Source organism: Hemiscyllium ocellatum, chromosome 3 (genome assembly GCF_020745735.1).
Source record: "Hemiscyllium ocellatum isolate sHemOce1 chromosome 3, sHemOce1.pat.X.cur, whole genome shotgun sequence".
Lineage (NCBI taxonomy): Eukaryota > Metazoa > Chordata > Chondrichthyes > Orectolobiformes > Hemiscylliidae > Hemiscyllium > Hemiscyllium ocellatum.
In genome coordinates, this window is record NC_083403.1 from 134,792,202 (window position 1) to 134,818,240 (window position 26,039).

Consider the following 26,039-nt stretch of genomic DNA (forward strand, 5'->3'; position numbering starts at 1 on the left):
ACTCAGGTGGATAGAGCTTGTAAGAAGGCCTATGGTGTATTAGCGTTCATTAGCAGAGGGATTCAATTCAAGAGTCATGAAGTGATGTTGCAGCTGTACATTTGGAGTACTGTGTGCAGTTCTGGTTGCCTCACTTTAGGAAAGATGTGGAAGCTTTGGAGAGGGTGCAGAGAAGGTTTACCAGGATGTTGCCTGGAATGGAGAATAGGTCGTACGAGGATAGGTTGAGAGTTCTCGGCCTTTTCTCATTGGAACGGCGAAGGATGAGGGGTGACTTGATAGAGGTTTATAAGATGATCAGAGGAATAGATAGAGTAGACAGTCAGAAACTTTTTCCCTGGGTACAACAGAGTGTTACAAGGGGACATAAATTTAAGGTGAAGGGTGGAAGGTATAGGGGAGATGTCAGGGGTGGGTTCTTTACCCAGAGAGTGGTGGGGGCATGGAATGCGCTGCCCGTGGGAGTGGTAGAGTCAGAATCATTGGCAACCTTTAAGCGGCAATTGGATAGGTACATGGATGGGTGCTTAATCTAGGATAGATGTTCTGCACAACATCGTGGGCCGAAGGACCTGTTCTGTGCTGTATTGTTCTATGTTCATGAATGCTTTCAGTTTTTAACATAGATACAGGCACTTGTGCTTTTGGAGTCAGCCATCTACTTTTTGGTATCAGTTGGTAGCTCAGTTGACTAGTTTGTGATGCAGTGACACGAATGGTGTAGATTCAAGGTCTCCCCTCCCCACCTCAGGTGCAGTAATCCTCAGATTAAATTGTCACCAGTTATCTCTCTAATGTGAGCAGCCCAGTGGTCTGGTACACTATGGTGACTTACCTTGTTGTGGGTTTGCTTAGCCCAGTTAGTTGGATAGCTGGCTTGCAATGCAGAGTGATGCCAACAATTCAAGTCCCACACCGGCTAAGGTTATCATGAAGTCCATCATCTTTCTCAACTTCTCTCTTCCCTTGAGGCATAATGAGCCTCAGGTTAAACCACCACCAGTCATCTCTTTCTCAGACATATGTGCCAACATCAACTGATCCTGAAAGACTAGGAAAAACATACTCTGGTCTGCCTGAAACTTGTAGATCTTCAAGTGCGAAGAGTTGTCCTTGACTGAGTATTGCAGACTGATACATTCCAGAAGGTCCAGAACTGTGGGTCAAGGGACGCACTAAAAGTTGGGACAACTGCTGCCGTGAGGAAAGGCCACCATCTAAGGTCTTTCTGCCATAATGTAACAGGGGACTGTTAGCTTACAGAATGTTGAGCAACTACATGGATCGGTAGAATGATGATGACATTATCTTTATGGGCATTATGCTTGTATGGAGATGTATACATTTCTTGTCATATTTAGTGAATGTTCCAATTTTCCATTTGGATTGTGGCACCCAAAGGTGCAATGTGCTCAACTGAAAAATGTTGAGCACCTACATGGATTGATAGAACGATGGTGACATTATCTTTTGTATTGGTTAGTAAACATGGGTGGTAAGGGCGCGGAATGTCCTGCCTGCCAATGTAGTCAACTCAGCCACATTAAGGAGATTTAAACAATCCTTGTATAAGCGCATGGATGGTGATGGGATAGTGTAGTGGGACGAGCTGAGAATAGTTCACAGGTCAGTGCAACATCAAGGGCCATGCAACATCAAGTGTTCTATGTAAAAGGGGGCAGTGTACCTCAATCTAGACAATACAATACTCAGTACTATTACATATTGTAAACTTCAAGAGTTGTACTTAAATATAAATATTTTGATATAATTTTCCTCAACTATATCACAAAAGAAAATTGTAGAATAGACCATATTCCTCAATTGGCAACATATCATTATCCAGCATGAAACCCACCTTGCCAATCGACAGATGCATGAAAGAAGCAGTGAGTTGACCAAACTGGACTTTTCACATGGTTCTACCACAAATTTCGTGTCAGCCCACATCATTCAGGCTCCTATAAAATTCCACTCTAAGTAATTTTCTCAATATAAAATATGACGAAAGCTTATTGTTAAACATAAAGAAATTAACAAGAATTCCAAAGTAAGAGTGTGAATAGTTCTCAATATGACCAGCATGGAAATCATTATAATCACATTTTTGGACTTGCCAACATGGTTTCTAATCTAAGTTTAATTAATTGCTGCTATCCCAGTTCATCTTTGTAACCATTCATCATCCAGCTTTTGGTTGAAGGCTATTATGATGGAGTCATCATTCTTGGCACTGCTACTGTTTGAAAAGACAGGTATTTAGACTAGTTAGACATTATTTCAGACCATGCTTTCTTATGCTCTGAGATAAACCATACAATGGTTTGAAAAACTCTAATAAAAGCATGTACTTCTTCCTGTCATGACAGATAATTCATCTTAAATCAAGTGCAGTTTTCTTTCTATCATGGAATCAGAGAAGAGGCTTTTTAAACAGGTGGCCTGCTTTTAAAAGGAACATCATTCATTTTGTCTAATTCCAGGTTATGCAAACATATTTCATATATATTCTGTCTTGTGTCTGCCAAGTCACCAAAAATAATTCACATGACATGAAATGCAAACCAAGAATAGAAAACTTTGAAATGAATAGTAGTATTCAAGTCGTGATGGAATCAAGGACTATCTTGTGCATTGTTTTAACCCTGTTTTTTCAAGCCAAATGCATCTAAGATCAGCCTGGCCAATGCATCTATCTTACCTACATTTGCCATACAAAGGACAGACTGTGTCAAATCTTACATAGAATCTACAGCCAAGAAACAGGCCCTTCAGTCCCTACAATCCTTACTTGTGTTTATATACCATACAGGCTCTTCCTAATTATCTCCTCGCACTCTACACTTATGCTTTCTCGTGCATGAATCAAGCATTAAACAAGTATATGTTGATTTGGAGATGCCAGTGTTGGACTGGGGTGTACAAGGTTTAAAATCACACACCAGGTTATAGTCCAACAGGTTTCTGCCATTTGTTATCAGACTTTGAATGGTCCTCTTTAATGTTAATATTGATCTGTCTCTGCACCTTCTCAACAGCTGCAACATTGTATCCTGCACTCTGTTCTTTTACCCTGATGCACCTGTGTCATATGTTCTGCCCGTAAATCATGTAAGACAACACGTTTCACTGCACAGGTACCTAGGTACATGTGACAGTAACAAATCAAATCAAGTATCAGTGCAAACTATTTCAACCATCCCATGTGGCAGTGAGTTCTGCATTCTCTTGATTTTTAATGTAAAGTAATTCCTTCTTAGTTATTTCCTTTGGTCTATGAATGCCCATCTGATATTTACTATCCTATTATTTGGTCACAACCACAAGAGCTATCAGTTTCCCGGCACATTCCACCTACTATTATCTACAAGAAGTACTGAGGGAGGATATTCTGGAAATATATCCAGGGAAGTTATTTGGGTGGAACTGAGAAATAAGAAAGAGATGATAAGCTTATTGGGATTGAATTATAGACCCCCTAATAGTCAGAGTGAAATTGAGAAAAGGCGATCTCAGTTATCTGTAAGAATAATAGAGTGATTATGGTAGGGGATTTTAACTTTCTAAACATAGACTGGGAATGCCATAGTGTTAAGGGTTTAGATGAAGAGGAATTTGTTAAGTGTGTACAAGAAAATTTTCTGATTCAGTATGTAGATGTACCTAATAAATCCTTAATGTATTTGTAAAAACCCTTTGGAGTCTCCTTAACACTATCCTTAAAGCTATCTCATGTCCCCTTTTTGCCCTCCTGATTTCTCTATTACGTATACTCCTACTGCCTTTATACTCTTCTAAGGATTCACTCGATCTATCCTGTCTGTACCTTTCATATCTTCCTTCTTTTTCTTAACCAAACCCTCAATTTCTTTAGTCATCCAGCCTTTCCTATACCTACTAGCCTTTCCTTTCACCCTAACAGGAATATACTTTGTCTGGATTCTCGTTATCTCATTTCTGAAGGCTTCCCATTTTTCAGCTGTTCCTTTACCTGCGAACATCTGCCCACAATCAGCTTTCGAAAGTTCTTGCCTGATACTGTCAAATTTGGCCTTTCTCCAATTTAGAAGTTCAACTTTTAGATCTGGTCTATCCTTTTCCATCATTATTTTAAAACCTATAGAATTATGGTCGCTGGCCCCAAAGTGCTCCCCCACTGACACCTCAGTCACCTGCCCTGCATTATTTCCCAAGAGTAAGTCAAGTTTTGCACCTTCTCTAGTTGGTACATTCACATACTGAATCAGAAAATTGTCTTGTACACACTTAACAAATTCCTCTCTATCTAAACCCTTAACACTATGGCAGTCCCAGTCGATGTTTGGAAAGTTAAAATCCCCTACCATAACCACCCTATTTTTCTTACAGATAGCTGAGATCTCCTTACAAGTTTGTTTCTCAATTTCCCTCTGACTATTGGGGGGGGTCTATAATACAATCCCAATAAGGTTATCATCCCTTTCTTATTTCTCAGTTCCACCCAAATAATTTCCCTGGATATATTTACGGGAATATCCTTCCTCAGCACAGCTGTAATGCTATCCCTTATCATAAACGCCAACCCCACCCCACCCCATCTCCCTTCTATCCTTCCTGTAGCATTTGTATCCTGGAACATTAAGCTGCCAGTCCTGCCCATTCCTGAGCCATGTTTCTGTAATTGCTATGATATCCCAATCCCATATTCCTAACAATGCCCTGAGTTCATCTGCCTTCTCTGTTAGCCTCTTGCATTGAAATAAATGCAGTTTAATTTATTAGTCCTATCTTGTCCCTGCCTGCCCTGGTTATTTGACTCGCTTTTGTTCTCAACTGTACCTGTTTCAGATTGATCTCTTTCCTCACTATCTCCCTGGGTTGGTCCCACCTCCCCCCCCCCCCCCCTTACTAGTTTAAATCCTCCTGAGCAGTTCTAGCAAATCTCCCTGCCAGTATATCAGTCCCCTTCCAATTTAGGTGCAATCCGTCCTTCTTATACAGGTCACTTCTACTCCAAAAGAGATTCCAATGATCCAAAAATGTGAATCCTTCCCCCGTACACCAGCTCCTCAGCCATACATTCATCTGCTCTATCCTATTCCTGCCCTCACTAGCTCGTAGCACCAGGAGTAATCCAGATATTACTACTCTCGAGGACTTTCTTTTTAAATTTCTGCCTAACTCTCTGTAATCTCCCTTCAGAATATCAGCCTTTTCCCTTCTGATGGTGTTGGTTCCAATGTGGCCCCTCTCCCCGGTGAGGTCATACTGCACCCTCTCTGAGACACCTTTGATCCTGGCAACAGGGAAGCAATACACCATTCTGCTTTTTCGCTGCTGGCCACAGAAACGTCTGTCTGTACCTCGAACTAGAGAATCCCCTAATACAACTGATCTCTTGGAACCCGACGTACCCCTCATTGAATTGGAGCCAGTTTCAATACCAGAAACTTGACTGTTTGTGCTACATTCCCCTGAGAATCCATCACCCCTACATTTTCCAAAACCGCATACCTGTTTGAAATGGATATGTCCACAAAAGACTCCTGCACTAGCCGTCTACCTCTCTTACCTTTCCTGGAGTTAACCCATCTATGTGACTGTATCTGAGAATTTCCCCCCTTCCTATAACTGCCAACCATCCCATACTGTTGCTGTTGCAAATAACTCATTGCTTCTAACTGTCTCTCTAACCGATCCATTCTAATCTGATAAGATTCGCAGCCAGCAGCATTTATGACAGATATAATCTGCAGTAACCCTTAAATTCTCTTTAAACTCCCACATTTGAGGGGTGGCACTGCTGCCTCACAGTGCCAGAGACCTGGGTTCAATTCCCGCCTCAGGCAACTGTCTTTGTGGAGTTTGCATGTTTTCCCTGTGTCTGCATGGGTTTTCTCCGGGTGCTCCAGTTCCTCCCACAGTCCAAAAAAAATGAGCAGGTTAGGTGAATTGGCCATGTTAAATTGCCCGTGGTGTTAGGTGTAGGGGAATGGGTCTGGGTGGGTTGCTCTTCGGAGGGTTGGTGTGGACTTGTTGGGCCGAAGGTCCTGTTTCCACACAGTAATCTAATCTGACAAGAAGTACATATCACTCTATTAAAGGCCATGTTTGCTCCTTCACAATCTACAGACCCAGAAAATAACACCATCTTATACCTCTACAAACACTGCCCCAGGTTAAATTAATAGTTATGGCTTATATTTTAAGTTTAATCAAGAGACATATCTCCAAAAATATATATTCAAAAAAGAACCTACTCTACTCCCTACTGCAGATTCTCTGTAGGCCACACTTAAAACTACAATTAACTTGTCTGACTCTTTGCTGTGAACTTCGCCCAACAGTTCCTTCAAGATCAGTTGTGAATTTCACTGTTTGATCATTTTCCCAGATGTACTGTGATGTCCAGCGAAACACGAATTCAAACACTAAAGGCAGTAACTGTGCAGGTTCTCTCTCTCCTGCAATGACTTCCCTATGTGCTTCCTTTGTCTGTTCTTCTCCCGTTTAAAACTGCTGTTGTTTTGACTTTTTTTTCCAAAGTTCCAAAACAATGCAATAGCATATAAAACAGTAATTGCTGCTCCTCCAATTCAAGGAAATAACCTCCAGCATCTAAAATACCTCAAAAAAAAGGAGCAGCTGTTATAGCCAGAAATTTTTCCTGTCCTCCATCTTGGATTACCCAGAATCTTCTCTGTGGGCAAATTGATTGGAGGGAATCCTGAGGGACAGGATGTCCATGTATTTGGAAAAGCAAGGACTGATTAGGGATAGTCAACATGGCTGTATGCGTGGGAAATCATGTCTCACAAATTTGATTGAGTTTTTTGAAGAAGTAGCAAAGAGGATTGATGAGGGCAGAGCGGTAGATGTGATCGATATGGACTTCAGTAAGGCATTCAACAAGGTTTCCCATGGGAGACTGGTTAGCGGTGTTAGATCTCATGAAATACAGGGAGAACTAGCCAATTGGATACAGAACTGGCTCAAAGGTAGAAGACAGAGGGTGCTGTTAGAGGGTTGTTTTTCAGACTGGAGGCCTGTGACCAGTGGAATGTAACAAGGATCGTTTCAGTGTCCACTATTTTTCATCATTTATATAAATGATTTGAATGTGAGCATAAGAGATATAGTTAGCAAGTTTGCTGATGACACCAAAATTGTTAGATTACAATGGGATCTTGTTCAGATGGGCCAGAAGTGGCAGGTGGAGTTTAATTTAGATAAATGTGAGGATCTGTATTTTGGGAAAGTAGATCTTAGCAGGACTTATACACTTAATGCTAAGGTCCTTGGGAGTGTTGCTGAACAAAGAGACCTTGCAGTGCAGATTCATAGCTCCTTGAGTCACAGATAGGTAGGATAGTGAAAAGCATGTGGCTTGCTTTCCTTTGTTGGTCAGAGTATTGAGTACAGGAGTTGGGAGGCCATGTTGCAGCAGTACAGACATTGGTTAGACCACTGTTGGGATATTGCGTGCAATTCTGATCTCCTTCCGATCGGAAAGATGTGAAACCTGAAAGGGTTCAGAAATGATTTACAAGGATGTTGCCAGGGTTGAAAGATTTGAGCTATAGGGAGAGGCTGAACTGGCTGGAGCTGTTTTCCCTGGAGCATTGAAGGCTGAGGGGTGATCTTTTATAAGGTTTATAAAATCATGAGGGGCATGGATAGGGTAAATAGCCAAAGTCTTTTCCCTGGGGTGGGGGAGAGCAGAATTAGACGGCATAAGTTTAGGGTGAGAGGAAAAGATATAAAAGAGACCTAAGGGGCAATGTTTTCACTCAGAGGGTGGTACGTGTATGGGGCAAGCTGCCAGAGGAAGTGGTGGAGGCTAGTACAATTGCAGCATTGAAAAGGCATCTTGATGGGTATATGAATAGGAAGGGTTTGGAGGAATATGGACCAGGTGCTGGCAGGTGGGACTAGATTGGGTTGGGATATCTGGTCGGCATGAACGAGTTGGACCAAAGGATCTGTTTCCGTGCTGTACATCTCTATGACTCTAATTAACACTAAGCACCTGATCTATGAGGAGGTTGTGGAGATTCTATGGATCTTGAAAGTACTACCAGGACCCAGATGTGGAGAACCAACTCCCATTTCTGACAGAATTTATTTGTGCCAGTCGGTCAATGGTATCAGTATAATTCACACAGGAGAAAACCCAAAATTCAGCCAGGACATTTTGGCTGTTCTAAGGGACTTAGTTTGTAAGTGGGAGGTACAAATTGATGTAACCGTTTTTAAAGGGTGCATAAGTTCAGTTTAAGTGAGGTTTCATTAGATCTCACGTTCTTCAAAAATGAGAAAAGTCTTAAGATGTCAATGAGAGTTAAAAAAAAACCTCCGTTTGACTGCCTTGATTGACAGACCATCTGGTGTAGATTTGAAAGAAACATGACCATCTGGTTGTGCTGTTACAGTAGAGTTCTTGATTGACATTTTCCCAGGGGGTGTTGTTATTATGAATGCCTGTTTGATTTATAAGAAGCTACTATTACCTCAACAGATGATTCATGTCGACAGTTTAAACAGATTGACGGCTTAAAAAGGCATTAAATTATTAGTTGCCTTTGATGTGGAGTCTCCATGGATGTTTGATTGTATTTTAAGAGATTTAGCACTTGAGGAGATTTATAAGCACTGAATGAATATCATGATTGGGAGATTTTATGCTATTAATTGCTATTTATTCATTTCTTTAATGCATTCATCATTGACGGGGGCATCAGTTGGCTAGCCCAGCATTCATTATTCAGCCCTAATTTACTTGAGAAGGTGGAAGTGAGCTGCATTCTTGAACTGTTGTCATCCATGCTGGGGACAGGAGGGAATTTGGAGTGTGGGATGGGGCAGGGGTCAGTGGTGGCTGGTGCACTGAATGTGCTATTAGGAAGAAGTTCCAGGCTGAGGAACCATTTCTCAGGTTGGAAGAAGGTTTTTCCTGAAGTTTCCCAGGGGTTTGTTTGGGGTCCTTGTTTTTCCTGATATATGGATCTGATTTAGATCTTGGTACTTGGGGACAATTTCAAAGTTTGCAGATGACACAAAACTTGGGAAAATTGTAACCTCTGAGGTGCAGAACTGCATAAGGGCATTGACACATTTACATGGGCAGATAGGTGGCTAATGAAATACAATGTAGAGAATTGAGAGGTAATGCACCTTCAAACAAAGAACATAGAGAGAGAGAGAGAGAGAGAGAGTACAAAATAAAATGTATTCGTTTAAAAGGGTGTACAGGAGCAGAGAGACCTAGGTGCATATGTGCATAAATTATTAAAAGTGGCAGAACAGATAGAGAGAGATATTTAAAAAGCATACAGTATTCAATGCTTCATAAGTAAGAACATAGAGTTCAATAGCAGGGAGCTATTGATGAACTTATAATAGAGATTAGTTAGGCAATTCTGGATATTATACTGTAGGAAGGGTGTGAGAAGAGTGGTTCTAGGGATGATACACTTCAGTTATGAAGAAAAATTGGAGACGTTGGAACTGTGTACCTTAAAGAGAACAAAGCTAAGAGGATATTTAATGGATGTTTTCAAAATTATGAAGAATCTAGACAGAGTGGTTTAGTGGAAAACTGGCTCCTTTTGTATGAACCAAGAACCAATGAGCACTGTTTTAAATTGTTTTTCAAAAGAAACAAATGCCAGTGAGAAAATATTTTTCACACACTAAGTGGTTAGGTTTTGGAATGTTTGGAAGCATGTGGCGGCATGTTAAAGAGAGAGAGAGAGCATGAAATGATTTTTTAAATAGAAACAATGCTGTTGATTATGAGAATCATCAGGAGATTGGCCTGGGATAAATGCTCAGGGAGCCAATGCAGACAGATAGTCTGAATGGCCTTCTGTACGGTAACAATTCTGTGAACTTCAGATTCAGTGATTCAATTTCCTTTTAGGTATTAGAGGTTAAAGTTTTGAAGCTGCTACTGAAGATGAGCTGCTGCAGTGTATTTTGCAGCTGATACACACTCTGTGTGTTGGTGGTAGAGGAAGTCAATGCTGAATGTGATGGATGCTGTGGTATTTTCTTTAAGGTGTTGGTAACTTGAGGCATTTGGCACCTCTTCCAGTACATGATATGGGAAAGTGTTGTTTGAGGTCATTCACTGACATCAATCCTCCTACTCTCTTGGGCCGACCAAAGGACTAGTGATGGAGGATTCACCACTATAGAATATTTGCAGAAGAGGCACTGGGCATAACTCCTTCAGGACCATTATCTTATACATCATCTTCCAACCACATTTTTCTTCAAACTTAACCCATTATATTACATGTACGTAACAATATTGCCCTTACCATTACCCCATTTCCCAATCTCTGACTTCACAAATGCACTTTTTACACTTTTCTCAGAATATGCTATTTTCAGATTTGGAAGAAAGGTAGATGTTTCATTTAAGGGCTATTGACCTTTATTCTGATTTTGAAACATTTCTCTGCTGAAGAATCTTTTAACTCTTGGGTAGTCTTCCAAGGATATTGTTCTTTGTATGTCCTTTTGTTGGCCTACTGCTTTACTGAGAGGACTTTGATCTCCTGAATTTCCTGTACAGAAAATTCCTCTTTGCTAACTCAGGTAGTTGTCCCTTAACAACATCTAGTGGACCTTTTATTTTGTCTCCTGAATGTCCATCTTAAAAGACAGCAGCTCTGTTGAAACAAATGCTTTTTTCTTTGTGGCTCCCTGGATTTCGTGATTAGGCAATCTCATTAAATTGGAAGAGATAATCTACATTTTACAGTATCTTGGACATGCACATCAGGAATTTTCATTTTCAAGACCATTTCTTGAATTTGTAGATATTGACCTGCCTCCCATGATAAGATACATGTCATGTATGATCAGGCTGGATGTCAACAGTCACCAATTGTGGTTATTTGACACTTTGGAGTAAACTTCTTCAGATTTTCAGTCATATCAATGAAAGATGGATGTTTATTCAGTAATAATTGTCACTGACATTGATTGATGCATTATATGTAAAGGAGATAGATAATCATGATCATATAGAGTCAGACAGCACAGAAACAGGCCCTTTGCCCAACTCAATCTGTGCCGACCAGGATTCCTAAACTGCACTTATTGCCATGTGCTTGTGTTTGGTCTATATCCCTCTAAACCTTTCTTATCCATATACCAGTCCAAAATTCTTTAAAATGTTTTAATTTTTCTACCACTTTATGTGGCAATTCTTTCCATATGCACAGTATCATCTGTGTAAAAAGGTTGCCCCTCAGGTCCCTCATAGATCTTTCCTCTCTCACCTTAAGATAATGCTTTCATATTTACACAGACGATGGTGTGTATATGGAAAGAGCTGCCACATAAAGTGGTAGAGTAAAATTACAACATTTAAAAGAATTTTGGACTGGTATATGGATAAGAAAGGTTTAGAGGGATATAGACCAAACACAAGCACATGGCAATAAGTTCAGTTTAGGAAACATAATCAGCTCAGACAAATTGAACAGAGGGCCTGTTTCTGTGCTGTATGACCCTATGACTATACATGATCATGATTATCTATCTTCTTTACATTTAAGAGAGCATAAGAGGGTTTGATTAAGGAAAAGAAGGAAGCATATGTAAGGTAGAGACTGGATAGATCGAGTGAATCCTTAGAAGAGTATAAAGGCAGTAGGAATATACTTAAGAGGGAAATCAGGAGGGCAAAAAGGGGACATGAAATAGCTTTGGCAAATTGAGTTAAGGAGAATCCAAAGGGTTTTTTTACGAATACATTAAGGACAAAAGGGTAACTAGGAAGAGAATAGAGCCCCTCAAAGATCAGCAAGGTGGCCTTTGTGTGGAGCCACAGAAAATGGAGGAGACACTAAACAAGTATTTTGCATCAGTATTTACTGTGGAAAAGGATATAGAAGATATAAACTGTAGTGAAATAGATGGTGACCCCTTGCAAAATGTCCATATTACAGAGGAGGAAGTGCTGGATGTCTTGAAATGCATAAAGGTGGATAAATCCCCAGGGCCTGATCAGGTGAACCCAGAACTCTGTGGGAAGCTAGAAAAGTGATTGCTGGGCCTCTTGATGAGATATTTGTATCATCGATAGTCACAGGTGAGGTGCTGGAAGACTGGAGATTGGCTAATGTGGTGCCATTGTTTAAGAAGGGTGGTAAGGATAAGCCAGGGAACAAAACACTAGTGAGCCTGATGTCAGTGTTGGGCAAGTTGTTGGAGGGAATCCTGAGGGACAGGATGTACCTCTCCACTCTGCAGGCACCCTGCCTCTATTCCTGATGAAGGGCTTTTGCCCGAAACGTCGACTTTCCTGCTCCTTGGATGCTGCCTGACCTGCTGTGCTTTTCCAGCACCACTCTAATCTAGACTCTGGTTTCCAGCATCTGCAGTCCTTGTTTTTAACCTTTGTATTTGGAAAGGTAAGGACTGATTAGGAATAGTCAACACTGTGTCGTGCGTGGGAAATCATGTCTCACAAACTTGATTGAGCTTCTTGAAGAAGTAACAAAGAGGATTGATGAGGGCAGTGCGGTAGATGTGATCTATATGGACTTCAGTAAGGCATTTGACAAGGTCCTCCATGGGAGACTGGTTAGCAAGTTTAGATCGCATGGAATACAGGGAGAACTAACCATTTGGATCCAGAACTGGCTCAAAGGTAGAAGACAGAGGGTGGTGGTGGAGGGTTGTATTTCAGACTGGAGGCCTGTGACCAGTGGAGTGCCACAAGGATCGGTGCTGGGTCCTCTACTTTTTGTCATTTACATAAATGATTTCAATACGAGCATAAGAGGTACAGTTAGTAAGTTTGCAGATGACACCAAAATTGAAGGTGTAGTGGACAGCGAAGAGGGTTACCTCAGATTACAACAGGATCTTGACCAGATGGACCAATGTGCCGAGATGTGGCAGATGGAGTTTAACTCAGATAAATGTGAGGTGCTGCATTTTGGGAAAGCAAATCAGAGCAGGACTTTTACACTTAATGCTAAGATCCTGGGGACTGTTGCTGAAGAAAACAACTTTGGAGTGCAGGTTCATAGCTCCTTGAAAGTGGAATCGCAGGTAGATAGGATAGTGAAGGCAGCGTTTGGTATGCTTTCCTTTATTGATTAGAGTATTGAGTACAGGAGTTGGGAGGTCATGTTGCGGCTGTACAGGACATTGGTTAGGCCACTGTTGGAATATTACGTGAAATTCTGGTCTCCTTCCTATCGGAAAGATGTTGTGAAACTTGAAAGGGTTCAGAAAAGATTTACAAGATGTTGTCAGGGCTGGAGGATTTCCTCTGGCAGCTCATTCCATACACATCTGTAATCCCGGACAAAATTTCTTTTCCTGCCATTTCACTGTTTCTTGTTGCTGTGTCTAGTGACACTTAATATTAATGGTGGCAATCCTTGTTGTGAGATTAGAGAACTGTCTCTTAAACTCCTTTACTTTCCCTTTCTGGTCTGTGTGCCATTCCTCATTAAATTATTCTCTTTTCATTTAGAAATTTCAAATGTTACCTCTTGGAGCTTTCTGATGCTCCTTGTGGAGGATTCTGTATTTTCAAAGTGTGGCTGGCCTTTGTCTCTTTTTTGAGCCCACACTAAGACTCATTAGAGGATAAACTACTGTGAAAGTAAATGCAGAAGAGGTGGTGTTCTTCAATAATAATAAGTATTAAAATAAGTAGTCATTTTGTAGTATAAAACTTGAGCATTGTTAAAGTTGCTAATGCTTTATTGAAGTTATTTGTCTTGGAAAGTTTTCACGAAATACCAGTGTCAAGGCTGTATACAGTAATGAGTATAAGATGAAAAGCTTTGACAAAATTTTTGTTTTCAGCTACATTTGAGTACACCTATATTTGATCTGATATAATTACTAGAATCTTCAAGAGCTGTTGTAGATACATCTAATTCTTTTGAAAGCAAGAGGAGGAGTTAAAAATCACACAACATCAGGTTATAGTCCAACAGGTTTAATTGGAAGCACACTAGCTTCCAATTAAACCTGTTGGACTATAACCTGGTGTTGTGTGATTTTTAACTTTGTACACAGCAGTCAACACCTGCATCTTTGCCTCCACCCACAGACTGTGAGAGCCGTCAGAATAGATGAAACCATTATAACACAAACATTCAAACCCTCAGAATTTTTACAAAAAAGATGAAGTGGCAATCAACCAGGTTGCTTTACTCTGGATGGTGTTGAGCTTCTTGATTGTTATTGGCAAATGGGGAATATTCCATCACATTTCTGACTGCTTTGTAGATGGAGGTGGCGGGGCGGTGGGGGGGAGCAGGTTGGTGTCAGTAATTGAGGAGATAGGAGGCGTTTGCCACCTTTTCAGCCCAAACCTGGATATTCTCCAGGTCTTACCGCATTGGTATACAGACCTATTTAATGTTTGAGAATTCACAAATGGTGGTGAACAATCTGCAGTGTTAGGTAGCATCTCAGCTCTGGCAATGCATTAAAGGTGTGAGTTAGAGTCTGTGTCTCACTCTCACACTCTCTCTCTTGCACGCACACACACACACATACACACACACACGCACACACACACAAGTCAATGGGGTTATTTGCATTTGCAGAATTATATCTGCAGACAAGTTCTATTTTGCTCAAAAAGTGCACAATCTGTGGGGAGTTAATGCAGGCAGTTCAATTCATGTAATATTTTATAAATTCTACTTTGGAAATAGAACCAGTCTGACTCAAGATTGGGTTACAGACAGACTCTAATCTCGCACCTTTAATACATTGTCTGAGCTGAGATGTCATCTGTTGTTATAAAGCCTTAGGTTATCTTGAAAATGTGACTTAAAAGAAGTTCTGAGATTTATATATTAATGAATCAAAACCTGCAACCCATTCTAAAAGATGAAAGACTTAACAGCAATCCAGGTTTGTTCAATATATTATTTTAGTTACACGACACTGAGATCTTTTGCTTTAAATTCTGTGTCTCATGGTCCTGCTCCACAGTTACTTGATGGAGGAGCAGTGCTCCGAAAGCTATTGCTTCCAAATAAATCTGTTGGACTATAACCTGGTGTTGTGTGATTTTTAATTTTATCCATCCCAGTCCAACACCAGCACCTTCACATCTAGGTTATTCAAAGAATGGGATGCATGATAACAACATTGATGGCACTGCCCATCAATTTACTGATGAGTGAGAGTAGATTACCGGGGCGGTAATTGTTGAATTTGTCCTGCTTTTTGTGAAAGAACATGGCTGGCAATTTTCTGCAATGTTGGGTAGATGCCAGTGCTGTAACCAAGAATAGCTTGGCTAGGGGCACGATTAATTTTCTGGAGCACAAATCTTCATTACCAGTGCTGGAACGTTACCAGAGTTAATAGTCTGTGCAGTCTCCAAAGCTCTCAGTCATTTATTGATAAGGAATGAGTCGAATTGGCTGGAGACCAGTGTCTGTGATGTTAGAAAGAGGCTGAGATGAATCATCCTCTCCCTATTTCTGACTAAGGTTGGTTGCAGAGGCTTCAGTTTTGTATTTTGCACTGATGTGCTGGACTCTCCCATCATTAGCGATGAGTATATTTGTGGATCACCCTCCTCCTGTTAGATATTTAATTGTCCACAACCATTTACAACTGGATATGACAAGACTGTGGATTCTTGATTTGATTCGTACTGTGTGAGATCACTTAGCTCTGTCTATTACTTGCTGCTTTTTACTGTTTGACATGCAAGTAGCCCTGTGCTGTATTTTCACCAGGCTGACATTTAATTTATAAAGTAGAGGAGCTGGGTTTGGACTGGGGTGGGCAAAGTTAAAAATCACACAACACCAGGTTATAGTCCAACAGGTTTATTTGAAAGCACTAGCTCCTTCGTCAGATAGCTAGTGCTTCCAAATAAACCTGTTGGATTATAACCTGGTGTTGTGTAATTTTTAATTTTGGCTGTAAATGTGTTGCTGGAAAAGCGCAGCAGGTCAGGCAGCATCCAAGGAACAGGAGATTCGACGTTTCGGGATTCCTGAAGAAGGGCTTAGCCCGAAACGTCAAATCCCCTGTTCCTTGGATGCTGCCTGACCTGCTACGCTTTTCCAGTAATACATTTTCAGCTCTGATCTCCATCATCTGCAGACCTCACTTTCTCCTCGATAATTTTTAATTTTATTTAATTTATATGTATGACCAGTGGTATGCCTTGCAGGTCTTACTGGTTATGATTATGGTAAATTGGGATATATACTAGGTCATCAAGTAACAAAATGTGAGTGAATACATAACTTGCTGCTGATGACTCACAGCATGCCACAGATGCCCAGTTGAGTTGTTTAATCTGTTCAAAATCTAACCCATTCAGGACAGTGGTGGTGTCATACAACTCAATACAACTCAACTCAGTGGGAAGATAGGACTGAGTCTCCACAAGGATAGTGTGGTGGTCCAACATTGGCATCAACAGCTACAGCTGTGAAAGGTAGATGGTAAGGGTGCAGTACAAAAGAAAACAAAAAAAAACCCAAGTATGAACATTGACATACAGTTAAATCTTAAATAAATGATAACCAAAATCTATCAAACAAGAAAACAGAAATACCAAGAGAAAAAAAAGACAAAACTCAACTAACTACTCATCTAACTTACAACTAACCAGAGTGTATTTTTAAAATTCTTACATTATTCAAGAGAAAAAACCCAATGGATAACACATAAGTTGAGCAGTGACATATATGCTCGGAATGTGTTAACATCAGATCACGATAAAACCCGTATTTATCCAAAACATCCCGAGCATAGAGCATATAAAATTCACAAAAATAAAAGCTTTTTAGTACATTCAGATCAATATAATAAAAAAGAATTATTTCTAAATAGTTAAAAAAAAGTATAAAACGTATTTAAATGGAGATCTTCCCCCTTTTTCCCAGCGGGCATCACTTCCTTTCCAAAAAACCCATTATAACCTCTCCCAACCAGTGCCCCACCCTTGATCCAGGCACCCCACGATAGGATAAAGAAAATCCAAGTATACTACTGAACCAAACTAACAGTGAGTACCCTATCCCCCACTCCCCACCCCCCCCACTCACACCAACACCTGGATATATTTGGTAATGTTAATACCATATATAAACATATATGACAGTCTCAGCAAATAATAATTAAATATATTAATACAAAATAACAGGGGAAAACAACCCCACTCCCAAGGACAAAGATAAAATAAAATAAGCCACCTTCCCCCCCATCTACATTAACTAGACCCTCTGGCCTATATATATATATGAAAAAAAGGGGGGGAAAAGAAAATTGCTAAGTAAAGGATGAATAAATAAACCTTTCTTCCCACCCCCTGGAGATAATATTAAACAATAAGGTAATGAAAGGAAAAAAAAAGAGGGAGTAAACCGGGGTGGGGGTAGGGCAAAACTTCATCAATTACATCCCAATTATATAGCACCTCTTCTGGGTTTGTGCTGTTGGTAGGACATGAGATATGCAACGTTGGTGCCTGGGACATTGTCTTCTCCTTTCCCCATGGAAAACACCTTTGCTATTCACCTTATCTATGCATCTCATGACTTTATAAACCTCCATAAGGTCACCCCTCAACCTCCTATGTTCCAGTGAAAAAAAGTCCCAGTCTATCCGTTCTCTCCAGTGTCTGAGATGAAGTGTTCCTCTCCTGTTATGGGCTTGATGCCAGTAGCCATGGATGCAGAGGATAACTCTAAGAATGATCCTCCAGTATCTTATTTTTAAATAATATGGGTGTTGTGGATTGCTGTACAAATGAGGGCATTGTGGCTGCTTGCTGTTTAAATACCACTGATATGTTTAATGAGTTCCAGTAAGCAGATACAGCTTGCACATCAATTATAAACCTTTTCTCTTCAGTAAAAACACAGGATCAATTTGAACTCACATGGACTTTGTGTGCAACGAACCACGCTTGAGAAAACCTTACCATCTCTGAAAATGGTCACATTTCTAGTCAATGCATATGGAAAGTGATGACAAGATTTCTCCTCACAGACACAGGTGTGTGTGTGTGTGTGTGTGTGCACTATATTTTGCCTGATGTGGGGAACTGCTCCTGTGAACTTCAGATGGATGTGTTGGCATGAAAGTTATCCACTCCCTTCTATTAGAATAGCAGTCCCTGATAAAGATCATTGGACATTACATGGAACAACTCGATAGTTGTTCTGATTTGGAAGGTCAGCATTAACAAAGAATAATGAAGAAATATATTTACTAGAGGATGTGGAGTTTAGGGAGAGTTTATGGGTTACTGAGGATTACATCTGCAATAATGCCATTGGGTGCGAATTGTATCAGATTGAATGGATAGGTTGGAGAGGCAGTTAGAGGCAATGAGGAATTTACAAAAGCATGGGGATGTGATGGATGGCAGTTATAGGAAGGGGGAAAAGTTTCAGATACAGTCACACAGGTGGGTTAACTCCAGGAAAGGTAAGAGAGGTAGGCAGCGAGTGCAGGAGTCTTCTGTGGTAATCCCCATTTCAAACAAGTATGCTGTTTTGGAAAATGTAGGTGATCATGGATTCTCAGGGGAACATAGCATGAACAGCCAAGTTTCTGGTATTGAGACTGGCCCTAATACGATGAGGTGTACATCAGGTTCCAAGTGTTCTGGGATTCCCTACACCAAGTTACAGAAAGACGTTTGGGTGGCCAGCAGCAAAAAATCAGAATGGTGTGTTGCTTCCCTGGTACCAGGATCAAGGATGTCTCAGAGAGGGTGCAGAATGTCCTTAAGGGGGAGAGGGGCAAACCGGAGGTCATTGTACACATTGGAACCAACGACATAATAACAGAAAAGGTTGAGATTCTGAAGGGAAATTACAGAGAATTAGGCAGGAATTTAGAAAGGAGGTCCTCAAGAGTAGTAATATCTGGATTACTCCTAGTGCTACAACCTAGTGAGGGCAGGAGTAGGAGGATAGAGCAGATGAATGCATGGCTGAGGAGCTGGTGTATGGAAGAAGGATTCACATTTTTGGATTATTGGAATCCCTTTTGGGGTAGAAGTGACCTGTACAAGAAGGACGGATTGCACCTAAATTGGAAGGGGACTAACATACTGGCAGGGAAATTTGCTAGAGCTGCTCAGGAGGATTTAGACCAGTAAGATGGACAGGGGGGTGGGGGGTGGAGGGTGGAGATAGTGAGGAAAGAGATCAATCTGAGACTGGTACAGTTGAGAACAAAAGCGAGTCAAACAGTCCGGGTAGGCAGGGACAAAGCAGAGAACAAGGTAGGACTGATAATTAAACTCCATTTATTTTAATACAAGAGGCCTAACAGGGAAGACAGATGAACTCAGGGCATGGTTAGGAACATGGGACTGGGATATCATAGCAATTACAGAAACATGACTCAGGGATGGACAGGACTGGCAGCTTAATGTTCCAGGATACAAATGCTACAGGAAGAACAGAAAGGGAGACAAGAGAGGAGGGAGAGTGATGTTTTTGATAAGGGATAGCATTATAGCTGTGCTGAAGGAGGATATTCCTGGAAATACGTCCAGGGAAGTTATTTGGGTGGAATTGAGAAATATGAAAAGGATGATCACCTTATTGGGATTGTATTATAGATGCCCTAATAGTCTGAGGGAAATTGAGAAACAAATTTTTAAGGAGATCTCAGTTGTCTGTAAGAATAATAGGGTGATTATGGTAGGGAATTTTAACTTTCCAAACATAGACTGGGACTGCCATAGTGTTAAGGGTTTAGATGGAGAGAAATTTGTTGAGTGTACAAGAAAACTTGCTGGTTCAGTATGTGGACGTACCTCTTAGAGAAGGTGCAAAACTTAACCTTCTCTTGGGAAATAAGGTAGGGCAGGTGACTGAGGTGTCAGCGGGGGAGCACTTTGGGGCCATCAACCATAATTCCATTAGTTTTAAAATAGTGATGGAAAAGGATAGAAGTTGAAGTTCTAATTTAGAGGAAGGCCAATTTTGACGGTATAAGGCAAGAACTTTCAAAGGTTGATTTGGGGCAGATGTTCGCAGGTAAAAGGACAGCTGGAAAATGAGAAGCCTTCAGAAACGAGATAACAAGAGTCCAGAGAAAGTATATTCCCATTTGGTGAAAGGAAAGGCTGGTAGGTATATGGAATGCTGTTGACTAAAGAAATTGAGGATTTGGTTAAGAAAAGGAAGGAAGCATATGTCAGGTATATGACAGGATAGATCGAGTGAGTCCTTAGAAGAGTATAAAGGCATAGGAATATACTTAAGAGGGAAATTAGGAGGGCAAAATGGGGACATGAGATAACTTTGGCAAATAGAGTTAAGGAGAATCCAAAGGGTTTTACAAAAACATTAAGGACAAAAGTTAACTAGGGAGGTCGGGGAGATACTAAAAGAATATTTTGCATCAGTATTTACTGTAGAAAAGGACATGGAAGATATAGAATGTAGGAAAACAAATGGTGACATCTTGAAAAATGTCCATATGACAGAGGAGGAAGTGCTGGATGTCTTAAAACGCATAAAAGTGGATAAATCCCCAGGACCTGATCAGGTGTACCATAGAACTCTGTGGGAAGCTAGCAAAGTGATTGCTGGGCCTCTTACTGAGATATTTGTACCATCAATAGTCACGATGAGATGCCGGAAGACTGGGGGTTGGCTAATGTGGTGCCACTATTTAAGAAAGGTGGTAAGGACAAGCTAGGGAACTATAAATCAGTGAGCCCTACGTCGGTGATGGGCAAGTTGTTGGAGGAAATCCTGAGGGGCAGTATGTACATGTACTTGGAAAGGCAAGCACTGATGAGGGATAGTCAACATGGATTTGTGCATGGGAAATCATGCCTCACAAACTTGATTGAGCTTTTTGAAGAAGTAACAGAGAATTAATGAGGGCAGAGTGGTAGATGTGATCTACATAGACTTCAGTAAGGCATTTGGCAAGGTTCCCCATGGGAGACTGATTAGCAAGTTTAGATCTCATGGAATACAGGGAGAACCAGCCATTTGGATACAGAACTGGCTCAAAGGTAGAAGACCGAGGGTGGTGGTGGAGGGTTGTTATTCAGACTGGAGGCCTGTGACCAGTGGAGTGCCACAAGGATCGGTTTATGGTTCAGTACTTTTCATCATTTATATAAATGATTTGGATACAAACATAAGAGGTACAGTTAGTAAGTTTGCTGATGACACTAAAATTGGAGGTGTAGTTCAGCCACAGTCCTGGAGACTGTTGGAATGCAGGTTCATAGCTCCTTGAAAGTGGAGTCACAGGTAGATAGAATAGTGAAGAAGGCATTTGGTATGCTTTTCTTTATTGGTCAGAGTATTGAGTACAGGGGTTGGGAGGTCATGTTCCGACTGTACAGGATATTGGATTTAGATTAGACTTACAGTGTGGAAACAGGCCCTTCGGGCCAACAAGTCCACACCGACCCGCTGAAGTGCAACCCACCCATACCCCTACATTTACCCCTACCTAACACTACGGGCAATTTAGCATGGCCAATTCACCTGATCCGCACATCTTTGGACTGTGGGAGGAAACCGGAGCACCCGGAGGAAACCCACGCAGACACGGGGAGAACGTGCAGAATCCACACAGTCAGTCGCCTGAGTCGGGAATTGAAACCGGGTCTCAGGCGCTGTGAGGCAGCAGTGCTAACCGCTGTGCCACCGTGCCGCCCTCATTATTGGTTAGGCCACTGTTGGAATATTGCGTGCAATTCTGGTCTCCTTCCTATCGGACAGATTTTGTGAAACTTGAAAGGGTTCAGAAAAGATTTACAAGGATGTTGCCAGGGTTGGAGGATTTGGGGCTATAACGAGAGGTTGAATAGGCTAGAGCTGTTTCCCCTGGAGTGTCAGAGGCTGAGGAGTGACCTTATAGAGTTTTATAAAATCATGAGGGGCATGGATAGGAAAAATAGACAAAGTTTTTTCCCTGAGGTGGGGGAATCCAGAACTAGAGGGCATAGGTTTGCGGTGAGAGGGGAAAGATATTAAAGAGACCGAAGAGGCAACATTTTCACGCAAATGGAATAGTGCTTGTATGGAACGAGCTCCAGAGGAAGTGGTGGAGGCTGGTACAACTGCAACATTTAAGAGGCATCTGGATGGGTTTATGAAGAGGAAGGGGTTGGAGGGATGTGGGCCGGGTGCTGGCAGGTGGGACTAGATTGGGTTGGGATATCTGGTCGGCATGGACAGGTTTGACCGAAGGGTCTGTTTCCACACTGTACATCTTTGTGACTCTATGACTGTATGACAAATAAGCATCAAGCTTTCTCGAAAATGAAAAACCTTTGGGACATTATGCAACACAAGGTAAAAGGTACAAAAAAATTCAAAACATTGTCAAAAAAATTACTTTCTTCCTTTGGTAGTGATTTGATAGTACAGAACTTGAATATTAGATATTAGACTCAGAGAGTCATGGAAATGTACAGCATGGAAACAGACCCTTCGGTCCGACTCATCCACGCTGACCAGATATCCTATATTAATCTAGTTCCATTTGGCAGCATTTGGCCCATATCCTTCTAAATTCTTCCTATGCTTCCTAAAATTGCCATCACCCATTTTACAGCACTCTCTTCTCATGCAGTATAATTTTAAAAATATATATTTTTACATGTTCAAGGGTTTTTCCCCTCTAATTTTTTTAAATAAATGGTCCTGATGAGTGCATGATGAAAAAGAATATTTATTTCAGCAACATCCCTGCTACAGGAAGGATGTTGTGAAATTTGACAGGTTTCAGAAAAGATTAACAAGGATGTTACCAGGGTTGGAGGGTTTGAGCTATAGGGAGAGGCCGAATAGACTGGGGCTATTTTCCCTGGAGCGTCGGAGGCTGAGGGGTGACCTTATAGAGGTTTATAAAATCATGAGGGCCATGGATAGGATAATAGACAAGGTATTTTCCCTGGAGTGGACAAGTCCAAACCTAGAGGGCATAGGTCTAAGGTGAGGGGGAAAAGTTTAAAAGAGACCTAAGGGATAACTTTTTCTCAAAGAGGGTGGTGCGTGTATGGAATAAGCTGCCAGAGGAAGTGGTGGAGGTTAGTACAATTACAACATTTAAAAGGCTTCTGAATGGGTATATGAATAGGAAGAGTTTAGAGGGATTTGGACAAGTGCTGGTGAATTGGACTAGATTTGTGGGTGGCACAATGGCTAGCACTGCTGCCTCACAGCACCAGAAACCTGGGTTCAATTCCCGCCTCAGGCGACTGACTGTGTTGAGTTTGCACATTCTCCCCGTGTCTGCGTGGGTTTCCTCCAGGTGCTCCGGTTTCCTCCCACAGTCCAAAAACATGCAGGTTAGGTGAATTGGCCATGCTAAATTGCCCATAGTGTCAGGTCAAGGGGTAAAATGGAGGGGAATGGGTCTGGGTGGGTTGCGCTTTGGCGAGTCGGTGTGGACTTGTTGGGCCGAATGGCCTGTTTCCATACTGTAAGTAAACTAATCTAATCTAATTAATTTAGGATATCTAGTTGGCATGGACGAGTTGAATTCAAAGTTATGTTTCCATGCTGTGCATCTCTATGACTCTATTCTGGTCAACTGTTAACCATTGATATGTGTGCTGATCAATGTTCTCTACATATGTAACATTTTCTGCCTTTATATTAATTGCAGAAACCTGGAGCCACATAGGTCTAGATCAGACCGAAATATTACCTACAAATTACTTCTATCCTAGTAAATTGCAGATCAGATCAGCATCATTTTGAAGAGATATGGAAAATGTTAAAAAAATCTTACACTAATTTAGTGCCTTTCACAACCACATGGTATCCAAAGCGTTTTACAGAAGTGAAGTATCTTTGAAATATAGTCAATGTTTTAATGCAGGAAGGTGGTAGTCAATGTAAGGACAGAAAATATCCACAAACAGCAATATGGTAATGATTTTGTTGTGACAGATTAAGGACTCAAAATATTAATTATTTCTTTCTCCATAGGTACAGCCAGACTTGCGGGTTTCTCCAGCACACTGCTTTTATTTCAGACTCCAGCATTAACAGCACTTTGTTTTTATTTTATAGACTTCCTACAGAAAGATGTCATTCAGTCCATCGAGTCTACACCAATCACCTGCAGAGCATCCCACCCAGACCCACACTTACTGGATTAGTGGTGCTGGAAGAGCACAGCAGTTCAGGCAGTATCCAAGGAGCAGGAAAATCGACGTTTCGGGCAAAAGCACTTCACCAGGAATAAAGGCAGAAAGCCTGAAGGATGGAGAGATAAGCTAGAGGAGGGTGGGGGTGGGGACAAAGTACAATAGGTGAGTGGCGGAGGGGATGAAGGTGATAGGTCAAGGAGGAGGGTGGAGTGGATAGGTGGAAAAGAAGATAGGCAGGTAGGATTCAGTGCATTCTGAATCTTTTTTGGCTTGGGTCATAGAATCTCTACAGGATGGAAGCAGATCATTTTGCTCATCTGTCCAAAGCACATTCCACCCAGACCCACTTTATCCCTGTAACCCTGCATTTCCTATGGCTAATCCACCTAGCCTACAAATCCCTGGACAGTATGGGCAATTTAGCATGGTCAATCCCATCTAACCTGCACATCTTTGGACTGGGGGAGGAAAACAGAGCACCTGGACAAAATCCTCATAAATATGGAGAGAATGTGCAAACTCCATACAGACAGTCACCTGAGGGTGGAATTGTGAGGCAGCAGTACTAACCTTTGTGCAACCGTGCTGCCCTTATCTCTTGTAATTAATGAGTCTAGGTTTTGCTTGAGTAACATGTTTCACTATTGTGATATTAGCCTCAAACCTGTAAACATTTTTCTGTTGTGGTTTCACACATATTAAAAGTACAGATTCATAAATGGCTTCTCAAAGTGTATTCCATTTCACCTCTGCACTTTGTGTGGGAATGCTAGAATGCAACGCTTCAGTCAAGTCTTGAAACTGTTAGTTTTTGAATGAAGGCAGTATAGTTGACATTGATATGCGAACTCCATTTCTGCTTTGAATTAACAACTTCAAGGACTACTTGCTAACCGTGGTGCAGATGTGGTAGCTGTGTGTGATCAGAATGCTGTTCAGAGGATCACGTTTGGTGATGATTGAGTCTATTTGGTGAAGACATCTTCATCTTGACTATCTCCAGGTCATCATGTGGCACAGTTTATTCTGAAAGACAATATTAGTTACACAAAGCATTGCACTTTCCCACCATACACGTTTACAGAAATCATCTAATAAACTCATGTAGAAGTTCCTCTCGTTCTTTTCTCCCCATTTGAGTACCCATGATTCATACACACTCTCATTCTATTGTCCTTATCCACCCAGGTCTGACAGACACCCTTCACAAATGTTGGCTTTCCTTCGTCTCCACACAAGCCACTTCTTAAACTAACATTTCTCTGCTTATAAGAGAAGAGAACACATGTTTCCAGGGAAATGGAGGGATGCAGCATTTGAGGATCCTGGAGATGAAGGTGGCTTTGCAATATGTGTTCATTGGATGCACTGGGGAAAAAAGGTGCTTCCAAGAGGATACAGATATCAACAGGGACCTACCAAGAAAGACTGAGGCCCCTGAGATACAGCTAAGATACACAAGAGCTGAGCCTTGGGCTGTAGACCCTGCACTGGAGGTCTCGCCTCTTCCCAACTGGTTCTTACTAAGTGACATAATACTGAGGGCAGCTAGCTCGTGCTGGTGGGAATTTTATTTCCTGCTATTTCTAGTGCTGTTGATGCTGAGAGGTGAAAACCTCCTTTTTTACATGCTTGCTTCCCCTTTCTGGTCATTTTCCATAAAGTTATTCCGTTGCCCCTTAGGGATCTATAAAGACCTGTAAAGATGTTGCCAGGATTGGAGGATTTGAGCTATGGGAGAGGCTGAACAGTCTGGGGCTGTTTTCCCTGGAGCGTCAGAGACTGAGGGGTGACCTTATAGAGGTTTACAAAACTATGAGGGGTATGGATAGGGTAATAGGCAAAGTCTTTTCTCTGGGGTTGGGAGACCAGAACTAGAAGGCATAGATTTAGGGTGAGAGGGGAAAGATATAAAAGAGATCTGAGGGGCAAC